At 40.1% G+C, this 12236-nt stretch overlaps 1 protein-coding gene across 3 annotated transcripts in view; it reads right to left on the bottom strand.

Annotated features, from left to right (window-relative positions):
* Positions 1–12236, bottom strand: part of RASGRP3 (RAS guanyl releasing protein 3) — a 58879-nt gene that overhangs the window by 38492 nt on the left and 8151 nt on the right. Inside the window, exon 2 of one of the 3 annotated variants that reach the window (XM_054514434.1) lies at positions 307–370. The exons of 1 other annotated variant lie outside the window; for it this stretch is intronic. The gene's annotated coding sequence lies outside the window, so the exon portion shown is untranslated. Of the gene's footprint in view, positions 1–306; positions 371–7571; positions 7667–12236 lie in introns of those variants that run through there. One more of the 3 variants, XM_054514435.1, reaches the window with a different exon arrangement.

The following is a 12236-nucleotide window of genomic DNA, read 5'->3' as shown; positions in this document are numbered from 1 at the left end:
TGCTCTTTAGGGAGAGAATGCCAATGAAAACAGCACTAGGGAGAGGTAACAGACAGGCATGGGGCACACAGACCTGCTGTGTGACCCTTGGAGCCCGTGCAAATTGCTCTCTCCTGCACACTCCCACGGAGCAGGGGTGCCTGGCTTGGGTGGTTTTGCAGCTGCAGAAGTCACGAGCGCCTCACGACTCACAGGCAAGCAGCTGTAGAGTGAAAACAGCCCCGGGGTCAGGAGAGATCCAGTATCTTTCTTTTTGGAATTCTGTCAGCAGATGCTGGGCATCAAAATATGTAAGCAGCTTCTCACCTCTAGTTATTATTTTTGAGTTTCCCTTCGGAAGATGGGTGGAACAATGGCATCTTCAGATTTCCTAATGGTGAAAAGAGAGCATTTTAAACATAGGCATACAGTGCTTCTTGGGCGACTTCAGAGTTTTTCTAAATACTAAACCTCCAATAGAGAAGAGCAGCAAAGAGATTATTACCTGGTTTCAGTGTGTCTGACTAGATTTTGTACTCTTTTTTTTCAGAGGACAAGCAACCATCAGTGAGCTGACAAAACTTTGTTTCCTCACAAAGCAATCTACTAAGAAACATGCACTGGTTTGTACAAGCACGAAGAAACAGCAAACCTCTAAAGCTGTTTATGATACAAGAAGTCTACAGAGTACAGGATATGAGAACAGTGTCACCACAGTACAGGATATGGGAACAGTGTCACCTATATTCCTATATCCAAGCTCTTGGGCCAGAGTGAGTTTTATTAATAACCACATACCTTCCTAACAATAAGACAGCTTGCAGCCAACAAGTTAAATGCCTTCTTTAAAAAGAGTAACCTAAGAATGTACTGTATACAAAAATACACAGAACAGCAAGACAACTTGAAAAAGGGGAAGGAGCAGTGTGAAAATAAAATCTCAAAGAAAAAAGAGGAAAAGCGTCTTTAAAACAGTTCCTGCTTTAATAAGTAATACTTCAAACAAGCAACTTTGATATTTATTTTGCTAATACTATTTTGGCAGTTATATATTTATGGTGTGAAAGAATATCTATCACAGGATTGCAGCTACACAAATATCCCACTTCCACAGCCACAGAACACACTACTGCCATAGGACTTCAGAAAAACAAACCTTATCAAAACCTCTTGGTTAAGTTTACGAAGCTCATGCCTTAAGATCCAACACTGTAATTCTTTAAAGCTCATGTATGCTAAGGATTCACCATTATTTGAAAAGCAGCAAGAGCAGTTGCTGCAGCTGTAACAGCTGAGAATCACATTCTGCACCCAGTACACTTTTGGTGTGGTAGATAAAACTCTGCCAGTCAATTGGCAGTATAACAACTTTGCAGTGGCCAGTTCAGACCATCCCAAGCAACTTGAAAGACTCTTATTGAATTAAACCAAACCTGTTTGTTTTGAATTCATACAGGACACCCATAACTCTTTACTCCTCACATATTACCATCAAATTTAAGGACCTTATCAAAATTTCCTTACGGATCTGCTAAACTCCAATAATTCTAAAAAAAAAAAAAAAAAAAAAAATCCTGTGGCTATTAGTAAAGCTAATATCAAGTGAAAAATATGGTCAAGTAAGGGGAAGAAATTAAAGGACGAAGGAGCTGGGAAGATATTGATTTAAAAGTTGATTTAGAGGCTTAGGGACTTGTTTTTCTTCCCCCAGTATTTCTCATTGAAAGACTGGCTGCTGTTGCAGTCAAGTTTTCAAAACACCTTGGTCTTTTTCAAGCTTACTTACAGGAACACACTGTCATTCTATAAGCAGTAGAATAGCAGGTAAGCATGCTCAAGTCAAATTCTCCACCAATTTCTAATTCAATATCATTAAATCAGTTTGAGTATTCAAAAAGGAGATGGTTTTGAAACACAGACATGAGGTAAACTTAAGATACATTCATCTGAAAACCATGACTCTTATTTTAGTTCTGCAATATGAGCTGACAACTAGATCCAAAAGGAGGATTAAGAGCCCAAATCCTGGCTCCCTTTTACAGCCTGACTCCATGGGTGTGTTTCTCAGCCTGGTCTCTCACTTCTCACCTCCTCACCCCAGAAGGTGACTGTCTAGAGCTTGTAACCACTCCCTGTACTTTTGATATTAAAGTCTGAGTCAGTAACATCAAGAAGCTCCCTAGTTTGGTCACTCCTAAATCCTTTTGGGATCTGTACACACGAAAGTCCTCTGCCTTGTCTGTGTTAAGCATCCTTTAGTCACACCTAACATGTCAATCCCACGCTACATAGGTGTAATCATGATGCCCAGATTCCTTTTTCCAAGAGCTCTGAACACTCCTTAAAGCTATGAGAGGCACAGGATCAACTCTTCCAGTTCATGGAAGGATTCCATACCTCACCCTATCTTGGCTGAGACTACAGAGGAGATTCATCATCCTCAGAACCTCAGTGTAGTTCCATATTACTTGAAATAATGAAGTTTCTTTGGTCTGCAGGGAGCAAGCAAGCAAGAGCATGACTGTGTAATTTAAGGGGATGAGCATTCACTCAAGACGGGGGGAAAAGGTGAATTCTAGTTCCTGCCCCAATTCCCACTTAAGATAAAAATATACAGACAGTCATCAGGGCAGGGCCTGGAAACCAAGAGTTTTAGGAAGGGTGGCAGCTGTTCCAGGAAGTATGTGTTCATGAATTCAGCAAAGTAGAACATGAGTAACCAAGCTAAAGCAGGCAAGACATCTTTAGCAGAGGAGATTGTTAGTCTTTTAAGGAAGCTATTTCATGAACAGTGTGATAAGGCTGGAATGTCATGGCTATTCTGATTTGGAGGATAAATCACTATATATCCAGATAGTGAGTTGACTCAAGCCCCAATTCAGCAAACTTTTTCTGATGTAATTTTCCCCACTGTAATCAATTATCTATTTGCATAAGCTGGGGGTTTTTTTTCTTCCCACTGGAAACACCAGAAATTTCCAAACAAGCTCTGGGCTTGAATAACGCATTGCTGTGAAACAACCAATTTACCAATGTGTGCCACATGAATCAGCACCAAGGTTATGGATTGGGTGAATCTAATTGAATTATGGGTTATGAATTGAAGCCTTTCTGTAATAATGCTACTTCAGATTAGGGAAATTCAATTTGTTGAGACCAGAGTTTAAGCTGGAGAAATGTTCATCTTTCTAAAGAACATGAACAAGAACACAGCATTATGACAAAGAATATATGAACCTTTGATCATGTGTCAAAGGCAGCCTTATCAACAGGTTTAGCAAGCAAGCAAATATCCCCCATACAAACAATGTTCAGTCTATTTGATCATATCATGTATGACTTAAATTCCAGTCTCTAAGACTGATTTCTATGTTGAAAATTTTCAATGTGTTTCAGGCATGAGGAGTAAAATATACTTCAGAAGTAATGGAAAATCCTTGTTCATCTTGGAGATCCTGTTCCTGCACACACTTGCACTCCAGACCCCCTTGCACATGCCCATCACTGCTCTGAGTGGAACAGGTTTCCATAGAAGGGGTTGAAAAGAGAGGCAGTTTTAACAGGAGTGGAAGGAGTTGTATATGGAAATGTATTGATATATATAACATGGAATATCAATATATGTGTATATCAGCTGCTGTATATTAAGCTTGGTATGACTTTTGTGGTAGTCCAAAGCAGACATACTCCTGAATCATTAATATTAAATTTGTGTTAATTTAAGGTGATACAGTTATTTTCTCTTTGCAGGAACTAAATATATGAGGTATCTGAACAAGAATAGCTCAGGTCTCACTAATTTTGCAGAAATTATTATGCCTGGCAGGTTCTCAAGATGCTCAGGCCCACTCCCCTTGCCTGAGAAACTCCAGATCATTAGTAAGGAGCATATGCATAAATCACAGGTGGGAGAGTACTCTGTAGAGAGAGTCAAACCATTTCACTTATTTGAATGTGGTCAAGGGGAGCAGTTATTCAGAGAACTGAGACAGCAGATGGCCACCAAAACAACCAGAGTAGTTCTCAGGGGTAATTGTATTTTCTGCTGAGCTGTAAACATCAGCCCTGTGGGTATTTCCACCCACCCACACGTTGATCCTGACCTCATACACACTTAGAGGTTTCTGATGGGATCTCTCATGAATTCAGCCCAGCAAACACCTATGTATTTGCAGGATTAGTCTTTGTAGCTTAACTGGACTCACCAAATCTGTTTTGTTGATGTTGATGGTGCTTGTAGCTGTTAATCTTTTACATTCATTACAAGAGAAAAGCTCCCCCCCCTATTACAACACCTCTATTCTGGTGGTCAGGTGGTTTTTAGATATGTTATACCAATAAGAAAACCATTTAATGAAAAAGTACTACTTCACTGGCTATTCACATTGAATAGAAAAACCACAGAGAAAAGCAATGAAGAGCGAAAATCAGAAGACCTGAGAATTTGTTTCAGGCTTTTGATTCAAACTCTTAGGTATAGAACCTTGCTATTTCTGGCTTGTAAGGAAGGGCCAACTTGAAAACAAATTTATCAAATTCAGCAGTGAAAAGTGAATATGCCATAAATATGTTAAAAGAAAACACTCAGTGCAAGTTGTTTAGAGTACCTGTACAAATGTATTGTAACCAGGCCTGGGTAGCTTAGGAAAAAAGAAAATGACACAAGTGCCCTTACAATATTTTTAAAAGTAGTTTCCTCTCTTTATTCAGAAATATCCTGGGAGTGGCTCCTTGGTACAATGGCATTTTCAACTAGAGAGAGGGGCTAGCACAACTGCAGCTGCCTCTCAGCTGCATGTTTTGATATAGAGCAGAAATATACCCATTCAGAGACCTACCAGCCTGCCCTGATCATTTCCTCAGAGTAAAGGGAAAAGATTTAACAGGAACCTTACGACACTCTCAGTGACAAGGGTCTGCACTGAGCTTCTGCACAGGGACAGCAGTGTCCCCACTATTACCCAGTCTCCTGTACAATGTAATAAAAAACCATCCAGGATGAACTTTCAGTTATATATTTGGCTTTCTAGAGACCCATCAAGGGGCAATCCAAGGGCAGAGCAAAGAATGCTGAAATTTAATTACTGTGCTTCATGCCTATGCAGACCTGCCTGACTTACATGAACGTAATGGGGGTGTCTATTCAAGAAGCTGAGCATTGTTTTTTATGAGATCAGGAAATGATAAAATAATGTAAAAAGGTGGTGGTACAGAGGTTGTGTTTTCTGCTCAAGTGCAAAATCAGTGTGTGCCCCAGTGGTGTTCCATGTCTGGTGTTGCAGTGACAGATATTGCAGTTAGAATTCATGAGAAAAGCCAAAACATGAGAAGAGCCTGAAGACTGCACTTATTTCTCAATGTACACTGGCTGTGTTTAACAGTAAATATTCATATCAAAATGAGTTAGTGATAAGGATTGAAACAGTTACACTCTTGAGAATCTTGTGATGATCGGGTTGTCCTTATTTTGTGGACAGAGAATTTAAAAGTCTCATCATGAGTCCTGAATTTACATTACTGTATCAGAATCAGATACAGTAATGACAGCTGGAAGCTGTAAATAAAGCAGGGTTTTTTTGTCTTAAACTTTGCAGATCCAAGTGTTGAGTTATTCTTCTTGATTGCAAATTACCTTTATAACCAACAGTAAAGAGGCACAAAACTGAGTTCTCCCACCACATTTCTTTGAGACAGTTCAGTTATCACTGTAAGAAGATGTTTTCAGACATTATTACCTGAAGGCAAGCTCCGTAGTGCACTTATCTAATGTTTACTTTGCAATCATGATGTTGCCTCTTTTATATTACACTTAACTCCCAGCTCTGCAGGAGAATTAATCAGCTGCACAAGAGGCACACATAGCTGGCTCCCAGTCCAGCTGGTGCAGAGCCATATTATGGCTTTACATCAACCTGCTGCACCAACCCTGGCACAGTGGTTCTGGAGAAGCAGGGAGGAAGAAGCAACAGCAGGTATGGACTGAGCTCATGTCTCATATTTTCTGGTGGATTTGGGGTTTAAATTAGGTTTACAACAAGTCCTGGGCAGTTTGCTTAACACAGAGCACTCATTACAAATACAAAATGCAGTGGCTGGAAACAAGCACACCACAGCATAATCTTACTCAAAATCAGAATTCTTACAGTTCTGAAGAAAAATAAACTTATTCTGGGATCAGTAATAAAAAGTGACAGGAAACAAGTTATTCTCCCTGCCCCACATGGAATGGAGATGTGGACAGGCTGGAGGGGCCCCATTGCAGCCAAGGTGCCCAGGGCAGCGCGGGTTCCTGCCACAGCACCAGGCACCTCAGGACCTGTGGGTCTGCTCTGTTAATGGTGTTCCACAGTATCCCTGTGGGAGGGCTACAGTGTGCTTCAGCTCTTTGTTCAAAGGCAGTCTACCCTTGGAGACACAAACAGGCAGGAAGCCACACAGACTTATGGTTTTGTGAAGAATTGAAACCGATTGACATTTTCCCATAAAATTTCCAATCAACTGTCAAAATCATAAACTATAGTTTAAAAGAAAAGTCTTCAAAGAGAAATAATGTTTCACTTTCTTATGAAAGAAATATTTGAACAGCTTATTCTCCCCACCTTTAAAGGAGAGACTGCATGCAACCTGTCAGTGTTTACTCTTAGACCTTCCTCAACAGGACCCCACTGCTCTGTCTGCCCCACCTTAACCTTCCCCAGAGCACCTTAGTCTTATCACATATCAAGGTCCATCACTCATTCACCTGCTCCTGTTCCTCCTAAGTCTTCCTCCAAAGAAACCTGATTCATCTCTATGTAAATAATTGATCAAAAGTTCCTTTTTATGTATCCTACACTCTGGTTTTGAAAGAAAACTTCAGACTGTAAGAGTCAAAAATTATCAGACAGGGACATGAATCATTCATGAAGCAAAACGACAAAACATGCAAGCACCCAAAAATAAATTGAATTAAGAACTTGAAGAAATTTAGGAGACTCCTTCCCTGTTTTTTGCAATTTTTCAATCTTCACAGTCTAATTATTCATTATTATTCAGAATGGCTCAATAGTATCTTAATCAGTACATCTTCAGTCTTCCTGCATTTCTCTACTTGTACCTTTTCCTTTAAAAAAATCTCTCCATTCACCCTCAGAAAGTAACCAGTCACAAGCAATTTTGCTCAGATTGATCGCACTGTTTTGAGGGAGTACCTCTGTCAATTCCTTACACTGGTACTTTTAAGCCAAACACTGAAATTTCTCTATACTCAAGTTGCATCCCTACCTATTGACTACCTCTACAGGAAAAGGAAAATACAATCATCACAAACAGCCTCCTCACTCCATCATCTGAGTAAATGAGCACCATAGTCCCTTCCTGGCTAGCACGAGGGCAAAACGCCGTTCCTGCCTTGTTCCCGCAAGACCAAAAACAATGCTGTTAATCACAGGTCAGAAAAATGCAGGCAATCTGAGCATGAATGACTGCTTATCAATGAAGTTTCAAAAATATGCTTCACTCTTTCAAGTATTTTTATGAAAGGTCTAGGATGAAAATGGGAAAGCAGTGACAGTTTAGGAAAAAAAAAATCAAAAACAGGGAAAATCACTTACTGTACTTGGTTCTGCAGAGGTATTCAACACAAACATCACCCTTCCTTGTCCAGCTGCCAAGTGCTAAAGCATGAAATGAGCAGCTGTTTCCTTCAAGCTGGGGCTGTGTGTCTTAACTAGTCACATGCCCCTCCTGATAAATCGCACTGCCGTGCCAGGAGGTTAGAATCTGAAGATCATTATTCCCCCTATTAGAAAATCCTTTTCATAATAGCAGCCTTTGCTGGAGCATTTGACTGGAACACGGCGCTGTGTGCTCCATAACTTCTGTTTTTTTGTTGGTAGGGTTTTTTTTAATGACTAACACCAAACAGTAGATAAGCCTTAATCGACAGTAGGGGCAGCACAAGTGGAAAGTTAAACACAACCCTGTTGATTGCTTCAGGTTTTTTCTGACTTCAGACTTTGCTGTGTTTTAATGCAGGAATTTAAACAGGAAGAGTAAAATTTAAAATACTGTTGCATTCCTAGTGTCTTTAATACCAGGCCACTCCAGTGATCACGCAAAATACGTGAACGATCCCACTTTTGGAGATTAGTTGTTTGTAAGGGTAACATTACTTATCTTTTGTGTTTGGACAGTAGAATTGTGCGTATTAATAAAGGAGATCATTTTAATTTTGGCATCTGGCACTTTTACATAATGGATTTTGTGGCTGCATTTTGCCAGACATTGTATAGTCAGGCTGAGACAGACCCTTTAAGGTGAGGACTATCAGTCCAAACAGAGAGAGCAAAAAAAAGCTTCCTTATCCCCACGTTCCCAGATGTAGGACAAATGAAGGAGAAATGCTGAAGTCAAGAAAGGAACAGATTTTGATGGAATTTTCCAGGGTGATATGTAGTGACATTACTGAAATTCAACTGAGACTTTACGCTTAACTCCCTTTAGCTTGGTCACACATTTAAAGATATTTAGGTATTTAAGGACAAAGGCGTACAGTCAATGGTATTTCAAGGGTGAGGTGCAAAAGATCATTTTCTGAATTTCTGAAATTCCCATCCCACATATAGGATACACTGTGCTGAAACCCTTGCAGTACTGCATACTGGCAAGATTGAAGGTACACAGGCAATTGTCCATCAGGATATGGTGTGGTAATGGTATTTTGATGTTTGGTAAGCAATCCAGATCCTGCAAGACGGCACAGTCTCATTGGATTACAAAGGGCATTACAGGGCATTTTTCTGAAATACAAACTGCACCAATAGATAGTGCGGAAACAAGATTTGGGCAGATTAAGGGAATTTCTCAGACCCAGGTGTCTGTTTGTAAAATTGTTAAAATAGAATTGCATATCTAGCTGGCACATTTGTCAGAATCCAATGAAAGCCAGCAAATCCCTGAAGATGAAGTCTGCAGTGACAAAGGGTAACTCGGGTCGCTTCCTTTGACCTTACCCAGCTCTTCATATTATATAAACCAGCACATGGTTACAAAACCATGCAGCCAGCAGTGCTGCCAGCATAGCCTGGAGCAGGGAAGAAGCCCTTGTGCTAATTACCCACGCCTGCCTTTGTGAGCTTCTCCTGTTTCTCTGGGAAACAAGTTTCCAGAGAACAACGTCTTGCCCTGAAGGAGCTCTCCCAACCCAGCCAGGCATGGGTGTATCCAGCTATGGGGAGGCTCCTGTCCCAGCCTGGGGGCAAAGGAGCTCTGGATGGGGTTCCTCCTCAAAAGGCTTGAGCTTTGCATGAGACCTGGCCTCCTCTTGGCCTGAGTGAGGTCATTTCAGAGGGAGGAGGAAGGCCTGGAAACAGGGAATGTTTGCTGCAGGTGTGTCCTGATGTGCAGTCAGGCTGGGCAGCACCTGAGCAAGCTGCTCCTCATGTTGTCCTGGGAGACTCTGGGAGACTGTCCCAGGGCATGGGGCTCTGTGACCCAGCACAGCTGCTGAGGAGGCTCTAAAAAAGGAGGCTGTAAAAACTATGAATTTAAAAATGCAAAATAAACCCACGAAGAACGAGTTCATTTAAATTTAGGCCACCGGAGGAATGGCAATTTCCAAAAGGGAGTGGGAGCTGCCCTGGCAGAACTGAGTTGAAAGTTCCAGCAGACCCTGGCCATGGCTTGCAGAACTGGATATAAACTCCTGGCCTCGCTCAGAGAAAGGAGAAGGCACTCACTGTGCTTTAAGGCACAGCCCATTGACCAAATCAGTTATTCTCGATAAATGCCATTTAATTTCCCCTAAAATGCACTGAGATCAAAGGTAAATTTACATGCAACTTTAAATTAAATCCTAAATTAAATCCTAAATTTCTTTAGAACTTTGAGCAAAATTACTCCTTTTTGATACTGAAGAAAACATGACTGAAATGTGTTCCAAAATAATCTATTTGTCCACAAATACCATTGTTATTACTTTGCCCATTTCTCTGACTATGCAATATCATCTGCACTCTTTTACATTTATCAGCAACCATTCATATAATTGATTAAATATTGGTTGTACCTGGGCCATTTGAAGTAGCACAGAGCACAATGTCATCACTCTGCACTGAATAGCTGGCTCCATTTGGTAGCCATGCTCCACATAGGAACATAATTTGATGAGAATGACTGAATGGCAATATTCCACAAACAGCTTGGGATACACTCCCTAAAAAGAAAAGTAGCCTTTGTACTTTCGAAATGAGTAGAGAAATAAATTAATTTTTATGGCTCTGAAAATACTACCGTAAACTGCGGTTTATGTGGGAAAAAGTTTATCTATCCTCATGCTAGACAGACAATTTTAAGTCATTGTGAAACAGAACAAGGAAATAATTCCTGAAAATAAAGGTCTTTAAAATTTTGTGGAGGTTTTCCTTTTTTTCTATTCTTTCCTGTTTTTTTTAAAAAATACCAACATACAAAAGATCAGGTAGTTAATGCAGCTACAAAACATTAAGTGTTATGTTCTTACATCTATCAGATAGCATCTTAAATATGACAAAAGCTTTGCTGTGTGGACTACAACTGTATTCTGCCTTCCCTTTCTGCTGAGAAAACAAATGAAGACTGGACTGAAAAGGGTACATTTCTTTCTCCATGGACATTCATTTGCAAGTAGGACACGATGATCTTTGTGGGTTCCTTACAACTCAAAAGATTCAATGATTAATGCCTCAAATAAAAACTGAGAGATGAACACAGATTTCTCAGTCATGCTGAAATGAGACATGAGAAGTACTGAAAAGGAGTAAAAAATAAGTGCAGAATAAGGCACTGAATTGCGATAGGGATGTGTAAGGTAAAATTTTTTATGCCACATAGTATGGATGGCTTTTAGAACAGCCTTAAGGAATTAAAGAACAGAACAGTTGTCCATTTTGGTTTGGGAAGATTTTTGCTTTTACTGATGCTGGATAAATGGGTCCAGAGCCTCTCCTTATGGTAGGAGAGGCTTTATTTCATGGCTTTTTTTAAACTGTTGTTTCTCTTTTTTTTTTAATGCACTTGGTTATGCCTTGTTTGTGTCATTTAATTAACTGTAGGTGTTTTAATTTAGAAATTGCTCACTGATAGAGAGCTTATCTCAACATCAGTGCTTTGATTCTGTGCAGAATTTTGAACTATAGAGTTATTTTCTTCATGTGGCAGTATGGACCTCTGCTTTGTGGGTTGCCTGAAAATGTCTCTTTTCTGTTAATATGATCCTCTGGAATTTATGGAACAGGTGTAAGACTCTCAGTGGACATAAATGTCAGGTTATACTAACTGCAAGTCTGTGTTGCTAGGTTTTTTTCCTAAATGGCTGCACTATATTAGACTTCAGTATTTTAGAGCATAGAAAACTCAAACCTAACAGAGAAACTGCCTGGTTTGCTGGTCTGCCTCACTGTCCCAGATCTTATATAGCCTTCACTATCAGCTGAAGTGAATGAAAACAGACCATGGAAGCCTTCACCAGACAGGATGCTTTATAAATACCTAAGTCTGATTAAAGGGGCTGCTATAAATAGTGCAACAGCTCTTACACGCAGCTTCCAGCTAAAGGACATATGAGGGGCAGATCAGATAAGAAATTTTGCTGAAAATACTGCATATAAGGCTCTCAACCTTACATTACATTAAATCAGTTTTAAACATTTATGGGCTATATTATATCCCTAGCAATCTAAGTCAGTTCCAGTTCTTCAATGCAATGCTCTAGGGGGCACAGGAGTACTGCAAATGCCCAGTGTACCTCCCCTTTCGTGCCCAAGGGTACACGCAGTAGTCACACCCTCTAAAAGAGTAAGAGTTGAGAGGATAAGTTATCAAATTAGGGCATCCCTGGATATGAGCCTTGATATCAGTCCTTCCTTTATATCATCAATTAAATGTCATAAGGGAACCTAGAGCAATGCTTAGAGTCAAGGCTGCTGGTTGCTTTTCATTGGAAAGCAGTGCCCTTCAGTGATTTAAGTATATGAGAATATAGTAATTTGAATGGAAGTTTGATATGCTGTGTACCCACCTGAAATTCAGAGTTTGTGAATTAAGCTAAAATATCCAATAACTCTATTGTCAGAAATTATGGATGGAAAAAATTGTTGTGCTCTGTTAAATGTCTTTCAAGTTGAAAAACTGTAATAGTTCTAGTCTATGAAGTACAGACCTACTTTTGACTGCTCAGCTGCACCATGGCAGGCAATGGGGGATTTTTTTGTTGACCTAGTAAACATTGAGCCCAGCTA

The sequence above is a fragment of the Molothrus ater genome, chromosome 3, assembly GCF_012460135.2.
Source record: "Molothrus ater isolate BHLD 08-10-18 breed brown headed cowbird chromosome 3, BPBGC_Mater_1.1, whole genome shotgun sequence".
NCBI lineage: Eukaryota > Metazoa > Chordata > Aves > Passeriformes > Icteridae > Molothrus > Molothrus ater.
The sequence above is the reverse complement of the archived record's forward strand: the minus strand, read 5'-3'. Positions and strand labels throughout refer to the sequence as shown.